Here is a 25,421-nt window from a genome sequence, read left to right as displayed (position 1 = left end):
AACAAAGCATTCAATCTTGCAATAAAACCTTTATTTCATTGTAAAGAGAAATGTACGACTTTTTTTTACCCCTGGCCTTGAATTTTATGGTGAAGGCCTCGCGATCTGCCTGGGACAGCCGAGGCAGCCATCGCGTAATTTCTCTCTGAAGGTCCCTTATCGTTAATGATTCCGGGCCTGAGTTGAGGGATCTTTCCTCAGCTGTGATGAAGCCAGCCTGTCTCAGCTGAGGGAGAATATCTTCATATTCTCCCAGAACCTTCACCTTGATGAAATATTGACGCCTCAGGTTGGCATCTTTAGTAAAGTCTACCAGGCAGGGATCGGGGCGCATCCAGTTATACTGGCATGCACATCAGTGCCCTCGATGTACCTGGTTTGCCTGAGGCGTAGGCGCCAAGACGCAATGGCGTCCTCTAGGTTGAGCGGTCTCAGCCTAGTACCAGGCTTCGATATGCCAAGCTCTAAGAGTGTCTTTTGCCGAATTTCTGTCAACACCAACTCGTTTCGCCAGGCCGAGAGCCAAATTTCATCACTTGGGAATCCCTTCAGAATGACATCTTTTACACGCTTGTTTTTCTTCCAGCACAAAATCAAAACACTCCCTAGAGATGGATGGCCACTGGTCGTGATTGAAACATACCTATCGAAAAGATCTTGTACTTCAGGGGGCATAACCATGTACTGAAATTCATCGAATACCTCGATGTCCCTATATTTTGGGTGATTCCTACCGTGAAATAATTCCTTAGTAATGTATTTTGCACTGTGGAGGAGAGGGGAGTGATTCCTACGTACGGCCATCCTGAAATTAATGATCCCCTGGGAATACCTAAAAACCTGTTCCAAAAGATACCTAGCATTTGGGGAAGTGTAATTCGATTTGGCATAAATCAAGAACCCTCGGCCGAATGGGGTGCTGGCTGAGACGCGACATATGGCGCGGATGAGCTCAGGAAGAGTGCCCAGATGAAATGCAAGTAACAGCGCCCAACTCTTGTGGTGATCGCTTGCGTTTTTCGCTGACCTTTTGGCCGCGTCAGTCTGGAAGCCCATGGCATGACTATAGTACTCTAGAAAGGGTGTCCAGTTGAGTTCGAAAAAGCTTTAATCAGATTAATTTCATAATGCCCAGACCCGATTTTCAGATACACCCAATCAAATTCGAATTCCGAAACTGCATCGACACAGTGGTTTTTGTGAGATTCAAATGATTTTTGGTTTGAAAAGGTTTCATCACAGGCCTGGCAGATACGTGCTTCTTCCTTCAATTTCTTAATGATTGAATAAGGCAATCCGTCACAACAAACGACAGTCCAATGTCGTGTGCTACCTCCATATCGCATCAGGTTGTTTTCCCTCCCTATCTGGCGCAACACCTCCTTGACTGTATCTGAACTATTCGGGTTAACATACAACGGATCAGTGAGAACAATGTCATGTTTCCCGTCGTGGCCTGATGGGACGTGGAAGGATTGAAGAATCCGAAAATTTTAGAGAAAATTCCGTGGCGACAGGCCCTTTATCTTGATGGTTTGAAGGGGCCCTAGCGTTTCTTGCCGTTTCCTTTCCCCTCCGTAGCCCTTCTCTATCGCTGCACCCAACCCATTTCTGTTGTTTTTTTAAGAATTAGAAACCCCACATGATTCACAAACAACATCCTTCTTTGACAACCTACCCAACGCTACATCTATGAAATCCCCATCGCCACTACCTGTGCTTTCCTGTGTCACTACTTTAATGGCTTTGTCAATAAACATATGGAGTTTTTGATCGTGCAACTCGGGTGTGATGCCGAGCCAGACTCGCATATGCGTTTTGGCGGCAGGGGCTTTAAATGTTCTTCACTTTGGACAGGGCATCTATTAAAACAGCCCTTGTTAATAATCACGGATATGGGAGTGGCTTGGTTCGGAGCGATCCTGTTTTTTGTCCGATAACCTGCTCGTCAAATACATTAACGAGACCATCGGGCACCAGATGGACCCCCATGGCCCATCACATCCACTGCAAGGCGACTGCCTGTTACCATATAAATGGTAAGATTTTGCAAGAAGGAAGGGAGATCAAATTGGGGACATAAAGTTTATATATTTGTTCCACTGCCCTTGCTGTTAGAAATAAATTTGTTTTGTTTGCTTCCATCGCGGTTTCTAAAAGTGATTCCTATCTTCTATCCATTTCCGGGTGTTTAAATTTGCCCCAAAATCCCTATCTTTATACTGATTGGCAAAGGACCTAGCATCATTCTCAATGCCTTTCTTCATACATGCCCCCAAACACCTGGCAATCTGACTCCTGTCCTCAGGGGAAATACTCCTGACAAGACCGTCGTAAAAGTGATGACGTGTTTGTTCGTCAAGGCTCAAAATATCCTCAAGTAGTGATTGGATATCAGGAGGTGGAGACGTTTTTGCTGGATGACCCTGCTTGACTATGCAGACTGGACATTCTGCGAAGGCGCTGTGCGGATGAAATTGAACAGGTTTAACTGTAGTCCGATAAGGCTTTGTTGCCTGCGATGTCCTTGAGAAAAGGAGTTTATGCGCCTTGCATAACAGATTGGGGTGGGTATCAGGACTGTCACTATTCGGTTTGTCCCGAAATAACATGGTTGGGACATGAATGGCGGTTACCCTGCTGTCTAACGCTGCAGGCACAGGTTGATCACATGGTGTGACTCGATTTGCTGTCTGACACAAGTAAGTGGTGGTTATAATTTTCTTTTAAAAAGGGTTTCCTCGCAGTACAAGCATTTTGATTTATGTCCTGATATTTATTTTGTTGTATTAATATCATGTCAGTAGACCTGTTATAGTAAAATATACTGCCCCAATGTGAGAATACGACAACACATGCGGCAATCAGCAGTTTTACTGCAACCAAATGCTGCAACTTTGCCACACATGTGGAGTATTGGGATGTGGTGTTTTAGTGGCAATTGAAAACAAAAGAAAAGCATAAACAGGTGCCGCAAATCTACCACAAAAATGCTGCAGATTTTCCGCAGAAATAATGCATGTGTTTGATGTTGAAAGTCTGTGAGTGATTGCTGCAGAAATGCTGCATGAATTAACGCTGATTTGCCGCAAGGGTTAACCACAGAAATGCAAGTTTACCGCATGTGTTCACAGTAGAAAATCCGCGAGTGATTGTCACAGAAATGCTGCCATCTTACCATATTACACTGTAAACCAAATAAGTTTGTCAAAAACAACAGGTTACATAAAACATTTCATGTTGCAACCTGAATACAATCGTTAAAGGTCACTCCCCGACATTGAAGGAAACTGCCTATGGGTTTGGTCACCCAAGTAAAAAGCCACGTGGCTGTAGAAATTCCAAATGGAAGGACTTTCCTTTGGAAGTGATGACCCACGAAGGTGAACCTCAGGTACTTCAGATGATCTGGGTGAATCGGAATGTGAAGGTGTGGGTCTTGAAGGTCGAGGGATATGATGAAATCCCCTTTCTTCAGGATTGAACGAAGAAGATTGACAGATGCCATTCGAAAGTGAGGTGGCGGTTAAAGAAAACGAGCGTTGAACACCTTCATGTTGAATATGAGATGCAACTTGTTTGAGTTTTTCTTTGGTACAAGAAAAATTGGAGTAAAACCCTGGAGTTATGCACCCCGGATCGAGGGGTTCTATCTACCGCATGTTTCTCAACATTGTGGACGAAAGGACTGCACACTGATCCTGAGGATACGTTCGTTGCAGAGGTTGAATGGTGTTTCCTGATAACCGGCATCCGATAGCCATGAATGAGTCATTGTGATGAACGGATAGTCTAGAAACTCCCAGTTAGGAGCAAACAGACTCTACTGGGGAATCGAACACCGGAACCAACGGCGCCGGAAGAAGCAATCCGTGCTCTGATTTCCGCGAGTCACTGTTTGGCGTTTTTACTTCCGGTTCCGGTGTTGGGTCTAAAGGGACGATGGGACGAGGAACCACAAACCCTGCCTCGAAGTTGAGAAAGGCGCCTTGTCTTTCAAACAGTCATGAAGGTCTGGATTAGAAGGGGTAAAGTGCGGAGTTCGACGTTGCCACATGAATCTTAAAGTTGAATTTTCTGCAACTCCAACAGATCTACAGACACTTCAAACTGATTGATGCGGTCCACTTTGGATGCCACCTCCGCAATAGACAAATGGAAAACCGTATCCCCCGACCACGGCTGGTGAACAGTTCAGCCTTCCCATGAGGACAAGTTCAAAGGGCCCCGACGCCGTATGGCAAGTAGATAACCAAAGGAATGAGAAAGTTTCCCAAAGACCACCTGAAATTGATCCAATATCGAAGCCATACTTCCCCTAATGTACGCATCCTGATCCGTATAGGCATGATTGTCAGCCGTCGCCACAGCGTCCACAGCCGAAATAATACAACTAATGGAAGGGATGGAATGCCAAATCGCAACATCTAGATGAGCCAATTCCTTTTCTTCCACAACGGTGAACTGGAACGCTTGCCACCATTTAAATGTCATCATCAACTAAGGGTGCCGCTGACCACAGATCAATACCATGAGTATGTGCCGCCATCGGTTGGAAGCTCGGGGCTGACAAACCATCCTTCACCCTCTTAAGCTCCTTAGAGGAGAATACGAACGAAAACAAAACTTTTGATATATTGTAAAGGATATTCTAAAAGCCACCTTCCGTGATTAAAACTGAACAAAAAGTTTGTAAAATAGCAATAAAAACAAAAATGTACTCATATTTCCGCCTATGATGGAAACACCGGACAGTTAATGAGCAGAGGGGGTATCACGTGACATGACGTCATATGTGCCTGTTGCTGATGGCTTCCTCCTTGATTTTTACCTCACAAATTAAGTGTCCATTGAGATTTAAACATGTTTTAGAGGGAGAAGCACCAGATCCTCGCAGAAGCATTCCTGGCCCTGTCTGTCAAATGCCTGGCACAAGCACGTTTATAGAATAGAAGAATAGAATAGAATAATACTTTAATGCCTTTTCAGGAATTTGTGTTGCATCAGCAGAGCTATTGACTAATCAGAGAGATACAAAACATATTTACACAAATTCATTGATTTAGGTATCTAGATTTAGGTATAAGCTTTGAAATCACCATTTGATAGTCCTGAACACTTCGAACAATGTTTGTCCCAATCACAACAACCCACACAATCAAAACATGATGTGTGTGGGTCCCAAGCTGAAAAGGCTTTATTACTTTGAGCACAAAACTTTCGTTTCTTAGCCTGAACAGGCTTTTCCATGATGAGCAAATCTCAGACAAGACAAATTCACACGTCCACTCTGTCGAGCGACAAGAAAGAGAATGAGTATTCAAGGTGATCACGTGGGTGAGGACTGTGCATGCCACATGCTGCGTCACGGACTAAAGTGCTGTCGGAAATATAGAAAAAAAATGTCCACTTTGAAATTAAACTATGCTTCATTATAAACGATAGCTGACGTAAAAAAATACCTTTAATACTAAAACTATGAAGGATGTAGCTGCCATGGAGTCTCACTATCACTATAGGAGAGATATAAGCTGAGATACGATAATCCTTTAGGGGAATTAAAGTGGGAAGCAAACGGCATGTCATAACAATTTACAAATAATATCCAGTCCTGTCGATCTTCGGGTGGTCATGCCACCTCTATATTTTGAGACATTTAATATGATGGATGATTTAAGCTTTTCCATGGGTATCGTATCCTTTTACGTAAGTTTATGATCAATATATGAGACATATTAAATACACATGAAAAAGCATAACATATTTGAGATGACCCCTTGTGCATGTAGGCAGGACGTGCATTTCATGCCAGGTGAGTCGATGGTCCGTCGTCATACCTGGCTGAGCGATCTAATTGCTATGTATAGTCTGATCTCATTTCTGGTGTCCCCTGCCATGATGTTGCTGGAATATTGCTAAAAGCGGCGAAAAACCAAACTCAGTCAGTCAGTATAGTCTGATCTATTGTTTTGAGCAGCTATTCGTATTGCCCGATTTTACGAGTAAACATGCTTTTCTGGATTTACTATTATGCATCCCACTGAATGCCCAGTTAGGCCAATGTGGGTTATTTCGATATATGCTATTTGTCAATTTTAGGGATACAGAGTAACAGCCTAAAAGGTTTTATTCTATTTTCGACAGTACTTTAAAGGTCTTAGGCAGGAAGGCATGCACAGCTCGGGGACGGACAAGGTAGGCCTAGAGCAAAGTTGAATTCGTTTCCACTCATTGTCAAATGAAGAGAGAGAGGTGCAAGTCATGAGATAGGATAAGTTTAAATATAATTTTATTCCATTTTTCAAATTTTGTAATTGTAAAATATTTTTCAGCTGAAAAAATCAATTTAATATGCTTGTACTAGCCCAGACTGAAGCTGGTTTTCTAGTGCAAGCCCACTGAGATACCATACTCCAGTGAAGCATGAATTCCCCACTCGGGACACATTCTACTGACTCCGAGGCTTAGTCCTTGTATCCATTAATGCCGAGCGCCAGGCAGGGACGAACAACTACCATATTTTAACGTCTTTTGATATGACGCGGTCGGGGATTGAACCTGCGACCTTCCGCTCTCTGGGCGGACGCTCTAACCACTACACTACGGAGGTGGTTTCTACGCACTTTGGATACGGTGTCACATTATCTTCCCCACATCGGCAAGCCTCACCACCCGATCCCATTAGTCACCTTTTTACGACACGTCGACAGGTCTTGCGTGCCATCTCTTTGCCATCCTTCTCTGGTTAATGGCATTTGCAATTCTCACCTTAACTCCTGGTATAAGGGACTCGGGTGGGGTGTGTGGTTTGTCGATCTCATCCACAATCTGTTACGCTTGGCATTGTATAAGGTAGCTATAGATTTTCGTCATCGGAGCTTCTTACTTCGTCTACTACTTTCCTCTTAACCAGTTACATTGCTACTGGGCCTTTAGTTCAGATAATGTACCTTGGTTTCTATGCGCTGACTGCTCAGTGCTGCTTATATACCTGACCTGTCTTACTTCGTTTTGTTTGTCGTTATTGAACAATCAACATTTGTTGTCTTAATGGCAGTTCCAAACTGACGTTGACTCAAAAACATGTCCATGCCTCCTCCCTCATATGACACTAGAGAGTCATTATGACTCCTAATTTTTTATGCCTACGACAAACTCTGAGTCAGGGAGTTGTCGCTCTTGTCTCCGCTGGACAATCTGTTCCACTTGGCGTGGTACAAATGGATATATATTTTTTCTTCATCTGAGTCTATTACTCGTCTACTACTTAGGGTATTCACCCGTTCCCTTGGAATCTACCTGTGGCCACGGCTTCCAAACAACCCGGTACAGTTGTTTAAAGTACTCTGTATCACATACAAGAGTCTAAATGGCATAGCACCAGAATATCTAATAGTTTAAGTGACTTGCCCTTCAACCACCCAGACTACTGTGATCTGGAAGCAATTCTTATTGAATACTCCTTCTTACAGACTGCCTTGGCCTCTTATTGAGAGTGCTCTTTCAGTGGTTGCACGCCATCACTGTGGAATAGTCTGTTCCTTGCTATAAACTGTTTCCATGTTTTACTTGCGTTCAGATCACATCTTTCAACGCATCTCTTTCACTGTACTATAAACTCAAACCTCACTTTGTAGCACTTGAGCATCCACTTTGTGCTTGAATTTCGCGATATGTAAATTTTCAGTATTATTATTATGTTTTACAGATTAAAGATGAAAATGCAGCAGAGAGGGTTCGGGTGATCCTGGCACAGTCAGGCTGGTAAGGCTCATCATCAACTCAGGGCCCTTGCCCCCTCTACACGCAGCCCAGACAGCGAATGGGACTTCTCCCAGGAAACGCTGCCTAGTCGAACCCACCAAGAACTTTCCGGAGAATATGAAGGCTCCCCAACACTGCAGCCTTCTGCATTACCCAGAGTGTCAGAAGGGCTGTACTCCCGGTGGAGAACCCGGGCACTCTCTTCATCTGCGCCAAGAGATCAGGAGGTACCAAACCAAGGGCACCGAGAACAATGGGGAGCCTGACGACGGTGTACTTGGGATGCAAGCGAGACATTTCAAAGGCGAGGTCCGCATATTTATCATGCTTTTCCTTGATCTTGCCAATCACGTTTCTGTCAAAAGGGACAGAAAATTCTATGATATAAATAAATTCATTGGCTTTATCAAAAAAGGACAAGATCAGGTTTGTTGGCTGGAATTCTTCTGAGGCTGTATATGTTCAGGGTCGTACCATGGATGGACCTCGGAGTCAAAGCCACAGGCATGTCGGAGACGGTAGTAAAAGCAACGAGCCATGCTATCATGTGGTTTAAGATATGATGTTTGTGCCAAGGAAGGGCATCCACTGACAAGGTATTGGACAGTCTCCGTGAATTCGTTGCAAAGTCGACATTTCATATTGATATTTTCTTTAAGAATCACATTTAGGCGATTGCGAGTGGGAAGTGACTGGTCCTGAGCAGCAAAAAGAAAGCCCTCAGTTTCACATTTAAGACCAGCCGACTTCATCCAGGCGAAGGAGTCGGTGGGATTGCTATTCTGTTCAACACACTGCATGTACACACGATGCAATGGCTTCTCAGAAAGCTTCTCCACAAAAGACCGACTCTGGGCAGACTTGGTGAAGGTCTTCACCTGGTTTACTCCCATCACTGTACCGTCCAGCAGTACATCACCATCAGCAAAATCAACTTCAAATTTCAGATTCTGTCCAACAACCTTGGCACGCTTAAAATAGCTGTGGAATTCCTTGCTTTCATCATGAGTCTTGACATGCATCACCAGAGGATCATCCGATAAATAAATATGTGCAAAAGTACTCAATAAAATTCTATCATGAAGAGCCTCCACATTAATCAAACCCCGACCTCCAGAATTGATAAGGCATGTATAAACGGTTAAGAGAGGAACGAGGGTGGTGGGCTCTGTTATCAGACATGATCCTTCTGGTCAGACGGTCAAGACTCTGGATGTCTTGTTTTGTCCAATCAACTACTCCCAAGGAATAGGAAAGGACTGGCACAGCAAAAGTATTGGTGGCTTTGACCTTGTTTCGAGCATTTAGCTCTGAGCTCCAGATTTTCTTCAAACGAGATTTGTACTCGGCCCAAGTTTTTCTTGAATCTGGGCATTCTGGAGCTTGTCTCGAACTTGCATTCCAAGATAGGTGTAGGCCTGATCTTCCACAAGATGCTCAATAACTCCTCCCCCTTGTAACTTGACCGATCCATCATTAGTTACCTTACGACGTTTCAAATGAAGAGTATTACATTTGTCGAGTCCAAATGTCATGCCAATATCATTAGAAAAGGACTCGACAAGGAGAACCTGCTATTTCAAATTGGAATCTCATTTGGCAAGGAGCTTGATGTCATCCATGTAAAGGAGATGAGTAAGAGGTGTTGGGGATCTGTGCTGAGGAGGTCCGGGATGGTAACCCTCCTCTTTATTGAGCAGAAAGCTCAAAGGATTTAAGGACAGACAAAAAAGCAAAGGACTAAAGGAATCCCCTTGGAAAATCCCCCTTCTGATTGGAATAGATTCCAAAGTCTGCACCTGCCCTTGTGAGTACATCTCAAGTTGAGTCGACCAGCAACTCATTAAAGACTTGAGTAAATCAAGTAGTCGCTCAGGGAGGTCAATACAGTGAAGAGACTTCAGAATCCATTCCAGAGGAACAGAGTCGTATGCTTTCTTGTAGTCAATCCAGCACATGGAGAGGTTGCGGTGATATGTTTTAGCCTCTTCCAAAATCATTTTCTGTACAAGAAGTTGATCCTTGCACCCCCAACATCCCTTTCTCCTCTCTGTAAATTATATCATTGGAAGAGCAGTAAAATGACTCGAGGTTTGTCAAACACCCTGTGAATATTTTGTATTGTGTATTCAAACATGTGATAGGGCGGAAGTTTTTGGGATCAGTCAAGTTTCCTTTTTTGGGAAGGAGTATTGCGCGACCTTTGCAGAACCATGGAGAAAAATCACCTGTGTCCACAAGACAATTGAAACAGTGAAGTAATGGTGTTTGGACACAGTTTCGAATGCCATCAGGCCCTGGAGCTGTATTAGATTTGGACTTTTTGATGACACTTTTCAGGCAATCTGGTGAGATGTAACAGACAAACGACCTAGTTACTTTCTCGTGCATTGCATGGTCATAATCACGGACCCATGGTGCCTCCAGGTTACAGTTACCGGGTACAGACCACAACTGTTTCCAGAACCTTTCATTGGCATGCATGGGAGGCCGTTTATCATGCTCACCATCACCGTTTGTTTTGAGTTGCTTGTAGAAGTGTTTTTCATTATTTCTTAAAAAGTTTATTTTGTTTGATGAATTTATTTTTCTTTTCCCATTTTTTTTTTTCTTTCAGTCCAAATCTTTATTTTTGCCTTCAGGGAATCGACAATTTGGAGAAGTATCTTTTCTTTCGTTGTTTTGTATTTCAGTTTTAGTTTTCTCCAAATTGCCTTTTATCGTTTAGATATAGGATTCCCTGATGATCTTAACTTCAGGCAAAGCTCTATCCAGGAAATGTATTTTCTAGTTTCTGTTAGTTTCACTTGAAACCGGTTTTTCTTTGGTGTATTGTTCTTAGTATTGGCTGTGTTTTCTTTGGAAACTGTGTGAAGTTCCTCCAAGGTTCGAGCGGCAGCATAGACACAACAATTAACTTCATGTAATGAACAGTCCACAGAAAGTTTATTATTATTAGGTCTTCAGACAAAAGTCTGGAAGACCTACTGTTATTATCCGAATATTCTTCTTCTTATTATTATTATTTGTACAAATTTTGTGACAGCTCTCCTGACCTAACCGCTGAGTCGATGTTTGTGAAACCTTCAGGGATGATAGCCTGTGTGCTGAAATTGATACATAGTCGAAAAAATCCCGACTTCCGGCTTCCGGTAAGGGCAGACAACCCAAGATGTCGAAATCTTTACACCTGAATAACTCAAAAACTATAAGAGATAAATTGACCAAATCATTCCCCATCGATTCAACCCATAGCGGAAGTTTCGCGGCAGAATAAATTTTCCGCAATTTTGAAAAAACTGAAATTTTTGCCCGTTTCCTTGTTTTGACGGTGCCTGTCTTTAAAAACCTGTCTTCTCCAGAACGGCATATAGTACAATAAATCGATATATCATTTTAAAACCCACACTCCGGACTACTTAAATATTTCAAGGCATATGGATATCTTGAATAATTTAAGAGTTATCGCCCTTGGAAGTCAGTGAATTTTTTAAGACGCATTCACCTGTAGGTAATTGAATGGGAAACATTTTTGCTTCACATCATGGTTATGTAAAAATCAATAATAAAGTCACCATTACAACGCAAACACAGCCTTCGCGATTTTGCACATTTCCGCACTTTTTTTTACGGTGCCTGTGTTTAACAATCTTCTGCTCCTGAACAGCAAATAGTACAATAGTGTTCTATATATCGTTTTAAAGCCCACACTCCGGACTACTTAGCTTGCTCAAGGCATGTCGATATCTTGAATAGTGTGGGAGTTATTGCCCCTGGAAGTTGGTCAATTTTTGGCAAAATGCATTTTTATACGGGTCACAGCTCTGCGAAAACACAATGGATTTCCTTTTTGAAGACACCAAACTGTAGATAATGAAATGTGGAACATTTTTGCTTCACATTATAATTATGTAAAAGTCAATAGTTACGCCACAATTACGCCACGAACAGGGAGGGACATTAGGATTTTCGCATTTGGTCAGTTGTGAGAAAACTAACTGAAGGAAGCGGCGATTGTTGCTAGATTTTACTGTCGCTTCTTTCAGTTAGTTATCTCACCTCACAATGAAGTGACTGTAAAATCTAGCCACAATCGCCGCTTCCTGGGTTTCAAGTGCCCACAGAAATAGTTCCCTCTTTAACAGGCCGTAACTCCGTTGTTCTTAAGTCTACAGTCAAAACAATCAGTGTTTTTTTCTGCAGTTTGTGAATTTTCCGTTTGTGTCAGCAGCATTAGACACATAAGTTTATATTTGTTTCACAAATGCAACCTATACATATACGTCCATGGCTGTTTCACAAATGCAATATATACATATACGTCCATGGCTGTTTCACAAATGCAATATATACATATACGTCAATGGCTGTTTCACAAATTATATACATACATATACATATCGTCCATGGCTGTTTCACAAATGCAATATATATATACGTCCATGGCTGTTTCACAAATGCAATATATACATATACGTCCATGGCTGTTTCACAAATGCAATATATACATATAACGTCCATGGCTGTTTCACAAATGCAACATATACATATACGTTCATGGCTGTTTCACAAATGCAATATATACATATACGTTCATGGCTGTTTCACAAATGCAATATATAACATATCCACACATAAGATATACATATAAGTCCATGGCTGTTTCACAAATGCAACATATACACATAAGTCCATGGCTGTTTCACAAATGCAACATATACACATAAGTCCATGGCTGTTTCACACATGCAACATATACACGTAAGTCCATGGCTGTTTCACAAATGCAGTATATACATATACGCAGGGACCCGTGGTCAAATCATTTTAAACGCTTTAGTGGAAAACAATCAAGACAGCCAGGGCTGACTTAAACAGGTAGCATATACTGTGCTGCCAAAGGAGCACAATAATGCACAGAGACAGTCGAGTGCCAGTCCAGCGATCAATCAACTTCAGCCAACTTTGGATACCTTTATTTCCAGCCCTTCGTGGTAACTGAAGTACGTTGGTAGGATCTTAACTGAAATATCTTGGATGTCTCTCGTGTATACATGGTCTATTATGGTATTGTCTTCAGTTGTGGCTTCTGTTACGTTCTGAACAAAACCAAATTCTCTGAGGAAATTTTCAATAGATGATGACGTTCTGATGTTGTCATTGAAGTCACTAACGATCATCATCCCACAAATGAAAGTTTCACTTAGTCTTTCCATCAGATACTTCAAACTATTCTTGAACTCTGCCATTTGATAGTTTGGGGGTCTGTATATCAAAACTAGAACAATATCTATGGCAGGCAAGTACATGCACAGATGTTCTAAATTGCATTTTTGTTTCAGTAGTTCAACATTCAGATCTTCTTTCACAAACTCTCCTACACCACCATGAGTCTGTGATTTGAAATTCGAAAACATTGTGTTCGAATGGTCGTATGAAGACTCCCTGTTTTGATGGTAAAAGTTGTAAGATGGTAAAGCATCTTTGGACACATTTGGAGATGCTATCCATGTTTCTGTAAGGCATGTGACATCGCCTTTCATGAATCGTTTGTCATTTTGGAAACAGTGAAAATGAGCGTCCAGACCTTGTATGTTGTGCATGATCACAGTGAAATCAGAGCTGTTTTGGTTCGTGGAAACTTCTGCATCAAAGCTTTTCATTTTTGTCAATGCATTTGTCACTTGATCATTTCAGTAAATTTTGTTTGGATCAAACTTTTGCACGATCAAACCTTCTAATGAGGTTACACGGCTGAGCGCAACATATGCCTGTCCTGGAGTTCTGATACCATCAAAGGATACTGAAATCTTATCAAACGTCAGACCTTGCGTTTTGTGTACAGTACACACCCATGCAAGTTTTAACGAAAATTGCCGTCTAACCCCAGCACCATTTCTTGCTGTCTCTTCCTGCATCTCAATTGGCGTGCTATGGACTGAAACGTCCATTGGGAAATGTGTTCTTTTCCTCAATTCTGCACCAACCCTACAATTATCAAATTCAATGAAAATTTTGATTGTTTTTTCTGCATTTTCTCTCATTAACAGATGGGAAACAGTACCAAACACGCCATTGACTAGACCATCAGCTGTGTCAATATTTCTTGTCAGCATTACTCTGGCACCTATGCCAATTTTGATTTTTTTGGGCAGATCAAACGAACCACACATTTTCTTTGTCAGCTTCACATTTGTCTGACGTTGTTTCAAAACATCTTCAGCCTCAATGGTAATAATGTCAGGACATTTGGCATTCAGCATTTCTTCATTGAACTCGTCATCTTGATTATTTCTGGGAAAGATGTGTATACAATCCATTTCTTCTCCAGTTTCTCGATCCTTTAGAGTTTCAATGTCTTCTGGATGTAATGGATTTTCACGATCATGAACTCGAAGTCTGTTCAACATTTCAGCAAACATGAGGTTTCTTTGACGCATGATTTGTGTCAGCTCAGCTTTCACAAAAATGTCATTCCAATAATCTGCTCCAACATTTTCTGCAAATAGTTGTCTACCTTTAACAGGTGGTAACTGGTAGAAATCACCAACAGCAAGAATGGACACATTGCCAAATGGCACGTCATTTGGAGTTTGTTTTATTTGTTTGAGTCGGCCATGAATGTATGACAACAATTTGTGGTCCACCATTGATATTTCATCAATAATCAGCAATTGAACGCTCTGGTACTTATGACGAAGGGTATTGATCTTCTCTTCACTAAGAGGAATGTATGGCTAGTATGCATTAATGCCAATTGAGAATGCACTGTGGATTGTCTGGGAATCAATGTTGAATGCAGCTACCCCAGTTGGTGCAGTAAGTAACACAGATATGTCATCTGGATTGTCTCTGCATTTAGCCAGAAGTCTGTTACATTCATAGCTTATGGCTTTGATGAGCAGAGACTTGCCTGTGCCACCAGGGCCATGAACACAGAGATGGAAGGGTTTTGGTTCTAGACCATTTCTTTTTTCAAGAGCCCATTGACGTACCATATGGAAGATGGCACTTTGTTCTGAGTTGAGTGACTGTAATTCATATTTTACACCACCTGTATTATTAGCATAAATGTAAAGACTATTTCAGATTTCTGTTGTTGAACTCTGAAAAAAATCTTAAGTTGCTGTTTTGGTACCAAATTCTCTCCTGTAAACTGCACTTTAAATGCATGGGAATGTTAAATCATTTGCAATAAATATTAGGTAGACAATAGACGAGTTGATATATTGACAACATAGTACATTTATCACCTTTATAAAGATATTAAGGCTAAAAAGCATTTTTCTAGCATTTCCGACAGTACTTTAGCATCATCCAGCACCCACCATGAGGAGCTTGCTCTTCACGGGTGCCCTCAGACAGTGCAAAAGGACTGAGCAATATATACAGATGAGATAAGATAAGATAGTATTTTATTTAAATGTCGCATTATAAACATTGCTAAAAAATGTCACACGTGATATTTACAAGAACAAGTTTATGAGTACTCTGGGCACATGGCCTATTGTACAGAAACAGAATACAACTGGGTCACGTGTGGGACCTGGTATTAAATACAGTTTTTAGATATACACGTTTCATTTGTCAGCCCTGAAAAGGGCTAGAGAGCGTATGTTGTCAAACTCGTGGTGTGTTTTCAATCTTCCATCAAGTCAGAATCACTTTGTTCTGAGCTGGTGTCTGTGATGTCCAATTGAGCGATGTTGAATTTGAGCTCTATAATTTTCTCAGCCTTTTCCAAGGCATACTTGGTGAAGGCATTCCGAATGCCTTCCACTGTTGCCATTCGGAGCCTTAGGTTATATCTAAAGGAGTGATGGTTTGCTCGACGTGCCTGCTTGCAGCGAGTCTCCAAACCTTCCAGCTTGTCATTGAGAAGGACCACTTGTTCGCAGGCCGTTTTAAACTTAATCTCAGTTTCGTACAGACAAGTGTTTAGGTCAAAGAGAGCAGTTTCCATTTCGATGCTTGTAAGATCTGTTAGAATGATGGCCAGACGAACGAACGAAATTTAAAGTTTAACGTCGGCTTTTAGAATAGCCAATGTCGCCGACGGGGTAGGTGGGGTTGATATATAATTAATTAATAATGTAATAATAGGGATAAACCACCATACCCAAAAAAAGTAAATTATGGGGGATTAAGCTTAACTAGTTTTAGGATAAAATAGTTATAAATATAATATTAATAAAATAAAAAGCTGAAATTATAACAAGAGAGACAAAAATAAAGCAGTTAATAATAAGAGGAGTTGGAATAAGTATGTGATAGATGAAGTTGGGGGTGGGGTGGGTATAAAGTAAATGTATAGCATGTTGGGGCTTAAATTGTAGTGGTGCAGTTAAGCTGTACTATTTAATACTAGGGGACCTAATAAAGAAAGAAAACGGGTTTGTAACAATGGGGTGGGGGTGAAGGAGACGATGAGGCAAAGGCCGTGGCAGTGGTTGTAAGGCTGTGGGTGAGCTGGCTTGGTAGGGGGGCAGTGACCTTTATACAGGAGAGCTTGTGCTGGTTGTTTACATTTTAGAGGTTACTGATTGGCTGAGAGAGGGTCCGGACGTTGTAGCAAAAATAAGACACTATGGATAAATAAAATTTGTTTCCCAGGTCTAAATGAGTAGGCTTATGTTGGTGATAAAGTAATAGTATGGATAAATGAGGTTTTGAAGCCTGGTCTAAATATATATAGCAGACTGTTGAGGTGAGTGAGTAGGGGGGGGCTTTGTTAGGGTTGTTTTTAATTTTTTTAATAGTGGATTTTTTAGTGTTGGTGTATTTAGTTGAGATAAGTTTGTACATTGGGTTATGTTGGGCCCCAGCCCAGTAATTGAGTGCAGTTTGGTTTATTCGTGTTTTGATTGAAGGGCCTGTGAGTAGGAGAAGAGTGTTGTGGGAGGTGCCAGTCCTAGTGCCTAGGGCTTGCTTAAGGGCTTTGTACTGGATAGAATTAAGTTTGTGTAGGTTGGACGGGGAGATGGAGTGGAGGACCGGAGCAGCATAGTCCAGTCTAGACTGTATAAGAGTTTTGTATATGTTAATAAGTGTTTGTCGGCTCCCCAGTTTGTACCACTGATAACTCGCATTTAAGTCTTTTTGACATGAGTTGACCAGATTATTAATGTGGGGTGTCCATGTCATGTGTTGGTCAAAAGTTACACCTAGGAATCTTGCCTCTTTTTCGAACTTGATTTCTTGGTTATTAAGATGGAGTTTGGGTGTATAATTTTGCATTCTTTGCTTTTGAATAAGATGCCCACAGGTTTTTTTACGTTAATGTGGAACCCCCATTTATGGGCCCAGTTTTGGATGTGATTTAGCATTCTTTGAGTTTTGATTGTGGCTTGGTTTCCTGAGGTGGATGATGTCCAAAAGGAAATGTCATCAGCGAATTTTGCAGTAGAAATTTCTGGCCACTTGTCCGGAAATATGTCGTTAATCATGAAGTTGAATAGTGTTGGGGAAATTATGCTCCCCTGGGGGGTTCTATTCTCTAGTGGAAAAGGATCCGAGACAGTGTTGTGAGATTTGACTATTATTTGTCTATTTTTGAGGAATGCCTGTATGAAATTTAAAATACGCCTGTGTATGGCATTTTCTTGTAGTTTTTGGATGAGGCCGTTGTGCCAGATCATGTCGAAAGCTTTGCTAAAGTCGATGTAATGTTTTTGTGCTTGGGCTACCTTTATATCGTGTTCCAAATGTAAAATGTGATCTAAAGTTTGCCGTTTTGGAGTGAAGCCACTCTGGTCCTGTTTGATTAAGTTGTGGGTTTGGATTTGATGTTTTAGTCTATTATTAACTATGGACTCTAGTGTTTTACATAAATGTGAAGTGAGTGAAATAGGTCGAAATGAATCTGGGGAGTTGATGGGTTTCCCTGGCTTTAGGATTGGCACCACTTTAGCTGTTTTCCAAGAAGATGGAATGTTTCCTGTGGTTCAGATTTGGTTAAATAGTGTAAGTGTTAAGTTGAGCATGTTTGGTGGAAGTTTGTTGAGTATGGTGTATGTGATGTTATCTGGACCAGGGGCTGAGGCTGTTTTTTTATGTTTAAGAGCTGCCTTGAGTTCGTGTATATTTATGTTTTTGTTTATGGGTAGGTGTGAGTGGGGTGGTTCAGGTGAGTAGGGTGGTTGGTTTTTAATGATGTTTTGGAAATTTGCTGTGTAGTTGGTGGAGCTACTAGTGTTCGAAAAGTGGGCAGCAACTGTATTAGCTTTTTCTTTATTTGTGGGGAGGTTCGGAAGGTTTGGATGAATTATAGATTTGGAATTTCCCTGAATAGCTTTAAATTTTTTCCACATTTTTCTGGAGTTTGTTTAGCCTCAGGGTCGAGCAAAATTTTCTCTAGTGTTCCTTTTTTGCTGCCTTGATTAGTTGTTTCTGAGTTTTTTGGCCAAATGTAATTTCGAACGGTCACTCTTTGATTTATTGAGGGCCTTTTTTCGTGACACGCTAATGGCAGCTTCCGTTGGTCTACCTACTTCTGCCATGCTTTGCGACCTTGTGTTAAGCTGGACCCTGTCTCGCTTATAGCAATATACGCAATGTGGCGCAAGTTCGCGAGCACAATGGGAGCCGGGAACCAGCTTGGGAACCAGCTTAGACCTTGTGTAAGCTACAATATAACGAATTATTTCATTGGCTGATAAATAGTATTTACTGCAGACTGAATGACGCTGATTGGCCGAGAGTTAATACATTGTAAGTGGGCGCCGTAAACATCGTGTTGTTAGGTTGTAGAATGTTACGAGCGGACATGAGTTTAATCATGGGTTTAATCAACGGTGCATTGATTAGTGATATCTTTTTCTTTGAAGGTACGTTTCTTTAGACATATGACACGCCAATGGAGATGCGCTGTAAGAATTTTATGCACCATGTGGGACATTATTCTGTGATCTCGTGTCTGCGTTCACTGTACAACGTGGCTGGACAATTCAGTCACACTATTGTAAATACGAAGGCTTAGCATCCTCGGCTAAGGGTATGGTTAGACAAGCCCATGTCAACCTTGATAAGATGGGGTTGTGTTTTCCTTGCCAGTGCTTAAAATTGATAGGGATTTCTCACACCTGTCCTCGAAATTATCCCAAACTTTCGTTCACATTTAAATCACGTTCCTCCTAGTCCAAGGGAGTTTTAGGTTTTAGCCCATGCATACTAGATAGATATCCTTTCATATGGCGGTTGCCTTGTCTTGGGAATCAGGTAGCTTCCTCACCCAGGTTTTGAGGATTATATGGCAATTTATGAAGATACCATGGTGGTCATGTCAGCCCACGAGGGATGCTTGCCCACTCCTCTTTGGATGTCATTTTTCAGGCAGTTTTCCGATGCCAATCACACTTGAGTGATTGTGTTGACCATTCGGCAGCAATAGTACCATCTCACCTCTTGACTGGAGATAAGAATCTTCCAGAACAATCCAATGAGGAATTTGTTTCACCAATCTCTGGATATTTTTCATTGTTCTGATATCGATCCTCTATTTTATGTTGAGGGGAATTCAGATTTCTTAGCGGATTTCTATCCTTATCTATGGTGGACTACAGATCAGCAATCATTTCTATTTGGGATATACAAGGACTAGCAGTGGTCTAACAGCTTGCTCTACAAGCCGATTAGATCATTTCAGTTAAGAATTTATTTATTTATTTATTTTTTTATTTGTTTTCAGCTCCTAGTCCTACAATCTTCCCCAAGTTGGATTTATGTCTAATTCTGTAGTCTCTCCAGAAGTCTTCCAAACCTATGTAGGAAATTCCATTTTCTCTTCACCTGGTGATGTGTTACAGACTGTCCTTAAGGTTAAAAATATTTTTTAAAGACAAAAGATCGTACGTTGCCTACCTGTAAGTAAACCGGAAGTACTCGGTTACCTCCCCTGATCTGTTCTACCCGTAATCCTCCGGAAGGAACTCTTCATATTTTCCAAACATCTGGCTTCTGGAATTATATAGCGGGGAGGTTAGATAGAATATCTGGGAAGGGTGTTCCCTGCACAACCCAGAGGTAAGTTTACTAATAATTACATACACCATCTTGTTTGTTCGTTTTTATTAGCGTAAACATTCCCTCTGGGTTGTGTTAGCCAGAATCCCACATAAGGTAGGTGGGCATAACCGGAAGCCACAACCCATGAGAGAATGTTTGATAACCCAAATAATCACATGATGCCTCATAATAAAAACCTAAAGACAAGTGATTATTCTACCTTTGATTCACAACAATGTATGCATAGAGAATATCCATAATCACATTCATTGACAATAACTTCACCGAGAAGAGATTATTTGGTGAGGATGAGATAGTTATGATTCTTGTGAGTGAGACCGTGGTCCAAGGGTATAATACTCGTGTCTCTGAACGATGCTGTACAGACAAGAGTCACCAGGGCCAACTATGAAAATGACTGTGTACCTGCCTGCATATAGAATGAGAAGGTCTCTCAGTGAGGGACAGGTACACACTCTCACATTTAACAACAAGTACAATACAATTTGGACAATCATAGCAACAATGCATGAATATTACATTACTACATCAATGCACAGTATGTGACTGTACCAACACATGTGCCAATTATGACTTTACATAACCAAAATGGAGAACTGTCATGGCCGACGCTAACAAGCACATGGCCATTGTTAAGTTTATAAATTGACTAGATATATAAATGTTAATTTAAATTAAAGTATGTTATAGTTAATAGTTGATAATTGTAATAAATGTTTTAACATGTTTAATAAATTTAATAAACCTATGCCTAACTTATCTCCAACTGAAACTGTGAAAAGTTGACTCACCTGCATATAAGAATGAGAAGGTCTCTCAGTGAGGGACAGGTACACACTGAGGAACAATCTACAGGTGAGCAACAAGAAAACTATGGCAAACCAATAGGGCCAATCACAGCCAAGAAGAGAATTGTTTGGCACAAGAACCCAATCAGTGGCAGGTAAGTGGCAATAAGGTGAGCCTACTTATAAAAAAGAAGAATTGAAGTGAATTGGGATGATTCCCAATTCAGAAAAAGAAGAGGATGAAAATTGGAAGAACCGAGGAACCAAGATGGTGACCAGTGTTAGTAAACAATCAAGACCAGACAATGACATGACATGACTGCTATTACAGCACCCACATGGCACTTCAGGTAATTTCAATGTTCAATATTTTATAACAAGGTAGTTTGTTTTTGGTTTATTTACTTTATGCTTTTTTTTATCTTTTCTAATAAAATAAAATATGAACTGACATATGCCCAAACTATATACAAAATACCACACTTTGTTTTAGCACACGGCTACATGAGGAATGAGGACTGACTGAACGTATAAATCTATGTTTAGTCGTCAAAGACATGAACCTTATAAATATTTACGTCACTTCCGGTTGAATGACGTCGCTTCCGGTCATGTAACGTCACTTCCGGTATTTGAAGATTCTGAGATATTTCCCCTTTATAATCTTGAAACAAATGTCGTTTTTCCTCACTTGAATAAAGTCAATTTCAGTGCTTGGGGATAAATAATAAGTATGTTATACCTGACCCACAACAGGAAGTAATTGGAAGATGTCAGTACCATGACCATACCAACACCAATGACTCCGAACTATTTCACCTCCTGATCTGAAGCATTGTCGAGATATCATGACCTTGAAATTGAGTTCCGAACCAACGCACCCCACCCCCCACTTTGTTTCCAGGGGGAGGGTCAAGCATGTGTGATATGTTGAGCCGCCACCTGAGGACCAAGGGAATGCAATCCATCAAGGGCAGGAGTGACATTGCGAAGATAACGGTGGATAAAAAGTGTTGGAAGACTTCCATTGGCATGAAGCAAGAACCTGTTCCAAGGGAATCTATTTCCATGCAGTGAGCGAAGAAGCAAGAGCTCGAATCTCATGAGGAGAAAAACAAACATTAACATAGTCCTGGTCACAGTGTTGGTAAGCCATCATAATTGTCTTGCGGAGCCACTCAGATATGGTGTTTTTTTGTATTTCAGTAGAGATAGTTGACTTGCATGGGAGAAAGATACGAAGCTGATGTCGAAAGGAGTCTGTACGATTGGAATACCAACGGAGAGCCCTCACGGGACATTAAAGGCGATTCCTGTACGAGCGAGAGGTAGACGGCAAGGCAGGTATGGTATAAGTTCGCATCCCCAAAGGTCTGATATGAGCCGACTGATTCTTTGCGAGAAACTCAGGGAGAGCCTGACAAGTAACATTTGAATAACCCTCCGAGTAGCGGAGGGAGGTAAAATCAAGAGGATGTCATTCAGACACACGACCTGCTGTTGCAAAGGCCATCAAAAACGCAGTCTTGTAAGAAAGGAAAGTCAATGGGGCAGATTCCAGTGATTCAGATGGAGCCTTGGTGAGTGCGGGAAGAACCAAACAGAGATCCCATTTAGGGAACACAGACGGTGGTAAGATCCATAATCTGAAACGACCTAATCAACTGATGTAGAGAGACCTCTAAACCAACAGCAAGACCTTGCAGATTACAAACAGAGGCGATGGCTGAACGATAACCTTCAATAGTTCCAGACCTAAGTTTCCTGTGTTCACGGAGATAAAGGAGGAAGTCAGAGATCATAGGTATGGAAAATGTATTTCGGAGGAGCTGTCGCTGTCGGCGCCACTGACAGAACCGTTTCCATCTCGAATTGTACAACAGAGCTGTCGAGGGTCAAATAGACAGAGATGGCGTCCGTTGTAGATGTGGCAAATCCCTGTTTCTCCAAGGAAGACCCGATAGCTTCCACACGCGTCGATTTAGGGCCGGAATTTTCTTGTTATAGACTGACGATCTCGGTTGAGCCAGTAGATTGCGCCAAGGAGGTAGAATCAATGGTTTGTCCACTAGAAGATCCAACAGTAACGGATACCAAGTTCGAGTCGGACAATCCGGAGCCACAAGATAAAGCACACATCGATGTTATAGGAGTTTCGCCAAAACATCCGAAATCAGTTTTATCGGAGGAAAAGCGTACGCAATCATGTTGTCCCACAGAATGGAAAGTGGGTTGACGGCCCAGGCGGAAGGATCGGGGACCGGGCTGACATACACCAGCAGCTGAGAATTCCTGCTGGTGGCAAATAGATCGATGTGGGGAGTTTCCCATCTGTCCCGGATGAGACGAAAAGCATCGCAGTGGAGGGTCTACTCGGTCGGTAACGTTTGCCCCCTCCTGTAGAGGGAGTCCGCCAGGAGATTTATCTTGCCGGGGATGTGTCGGGCACGGATTGAACACTTCTACAGATCTACTAGTTGATAAAGGAGATGAGTCATGTGCATCAAGATGGAGGAGTGAGTGCCCCCTTGTTTGTTGATGTAGGCAACGACCGTCGCATTGTCCGCAGCAAGCATGAGAGATTTGTGGTGAATCTGACGCCACCACCGATTCAGAACACAAATAACCACCAACATCTCTAGTACATTGATGTGATGTTTGGTGTCGTGAGGAGACCAAGGTCTGTGAGTAGTCCAATGAGCCATGTGGGCTCCCCAACTTGTGGTCGACGCGTCAAGTGTCAAAAATCTCTTTTTTTTTCAAAATAACACCTGTATCAACAGGTTTTTTTTAAACTCCTCCCTAACCACCCTTCATATCATGGTTGGCCACTCAGCGTCATGTTCATACTGTTGCATTATTGATCAGTTGGTAATAACATTGAAGTTATGGTTTCATTCTTTTTTATTCACTCACCAACTAATGCCTCCTTATCTATGGCAAGCTTCCCTCTTGTGCCAGAGGCACTCCTCCCAACTATCTCTTCCGGTAAAAACATCTTCCGAAAGAGAAGACCAGTTGCCAAGCCAGGTGATTTCTTTCTCATGGTGAGACTTTCAAGTTGTTCCTGAAGACAACAGTACAGTAATAAATATTAATATTGTTTCAGCTTGTTTAAAATAATGGTATTTTAATCACAACACCATTCTTAATATAATGTCTTCCATCTAAGAACTCATTTCTTAAAACTTGCTCTATAGACCAGTGCCGTGATATTGTTGGAATAATGCTAAAAGCGGCGTAAAACCCAACTCTCTCACTCACTGTATGGACCCACTGACAGTAACTTTTTCTGAAATGGAAAAATATTATTCAGAACTTTTTTTTATCCCATTGATAAGCTGATAGCATACTGCAACCCAAAATATTTTCTCAACAAGGACTCGCTGAAGTTTTGATATGGGAGTGAAACTGTTGGGGAATAGATACAGATCAGTATTCCCACTGTATTCATAAGGTTTGCGTTGCCTACAGCAACAACTGTTACAGACTCTCGTCCCACATTAAACCATTTCTACATTCTGCAATATCTTAAGTGGCATTTAGAAGCTGGTATGATTCTGCAATATACCAGAAAGCTAAAGCAAATATTGGATTGCTTTCATTTTTTCCACCATTTTAGTGACAAGTATTTTCCTGTAAACAATGTGTAAAGCAAGTAAAAAACAAAACGAAGAAAAAGTGTAAATATTAGAAAATCTTATAAAAGAAAAATATCAGCTTACCTCCAGAACCGGTCAAGTTCTGTGGTTCATGCTCATTCTGTTCATGTTCTGCTGTAATCTGAAAGTAAATATTATTTTCACTGACATATTCAAACCATCATCATTGAAAGTAGAGAACAAACAGAAGTATCTTTGTCAAGTTTCTGATCTTCATCATCATCATCATGAAAACATTTATATAGCGCCAGTTCCAGTCCAAAAGTACTGCTCAGTAGCGCTCTCCGAACAGCTCGAAGAAAAGTTAGACACTGTATGTTTTCTTAAAAAGGTATGTCTTCAGTTTGGATTTGAAAATCTTCAGGTTGTTTATTGTCCTTAGCTCCAGTGGACATATTCCACATGTATTATATAACCTTCCACATGTATTATATATTATATAACCTTCCGCATGTATGATATAACCTTCAGCATGTATGATATAACCTTCAGCATGTATTATATAACCTTCCACATGTATGATATAACCTTCCGCATGTATGATATAACCTTCCGCATGTATTATATAACCTTCCGCATGTATTATATAACCTTCATCAAAGCATTATTAAATGTCATGTATTATGTGACATTTGTTCTGCTTCAAATCAGAACCAAAAAATAAATATTACTGTAAAATTATGAAATTTATGGAATTTAAAGTGATAGAGCACTCACACTGTCTCCAGATTGTTCATTGTTCCTCGAGTTCTGAAAATATCAAAATACACAAGTTGAAATTACCAATATAAAACATCTGGTAACAGCCACAGGGATACTGTTTTAAATACCTTTTATTACTTATTACCACTTTGACATGAAACATTTTACAATGCTCCAGTAAATTACCAACAAATGTACAATGTAAGAGATGCAATTAAACATTACTCTAAACATCATTTTGAATCATAATAAAGGGAACAGCAATTTGTACACAATTGCACATTATATATATATATACTTTGAGTTCCTTTATCGCCCTCTCCAAAGAGTTCAGTGTCTGGTGGATGTATTGAAGTTCAAACCTCATGCTGTTACAATGTTTCAAAAGAACAACATGATGAATTTCTTCCACAGTCCAATGGTGACCTCAAAAGAACAGCATGATGAATTTCTTCCTCAGCCCAATGGTGACCTCAAAAGA

General features: G+C 41.1%; 1 protein-coding gene and 1 long non-coding RNA gene across 2 annotated transcripts in view; both read right to left on the bottom strand.

Annotated features, from left to right (window-relative positions):
- Window positions 1-7,595, bottom strand: part of LOC124291108 — a 20,957-nt gene extending 13,362 nt beyond the window's left edge. The window contains exon 1 of the long non-coding RNA XR_006902145.1: window positions 7,585-7,595. This is a non-coding gene — a long non-coding RNA (uncharacterized LOC124291108). The remainder of the gene's footprint in view (window positions 1-7,584) is intronic.
- LOC124291106 overlaps window positions 1-25,421 on the bottom strand; it is a 27,587-nt gene extending 2,166 nt beyond the window's left edge. Inside the window, exons 1-4 of the transcript XR_006902143.1 lie at window positions 25,239-25,421; window positions 24,956-24,988; window positions 24,302-24,359; window positions 23,493-23,643 (exon numbers count right to left, since the gene is read on the bottom strand). The gene's annotated coding sequence lies outside the window, so the exon portion shown is untranslated. The remainder of the gene's footprint in view (window positions 1-23,492; window positions 23,644-24,301; window positions 24,360-24,955; window positions 24,989-25,238) is intronic.

The sequence above is a fragment of the Haliotis rubra genome, unplaced genomic scaffold (genome assembly GCF_003918875.1).
Source record: "Haliotis rubra isolate DU_JTF1 unplaced genomic scaffold, ASM391887v1 Scf481, whole genome shotgun sequence".
Taxonomy (NCBI): domain Eukaryota; kingdom Metazoa; phylum Mollusca; class Gastropoda; order Lepetellida; family Haliotidae; genus Haliotis; species Haliotis rubra.
The sequence above is the reverse complement of the archived record's forward strand: the minus strand, read 5'-3'. Positions and strand labels throughout refer to the sequence as shown.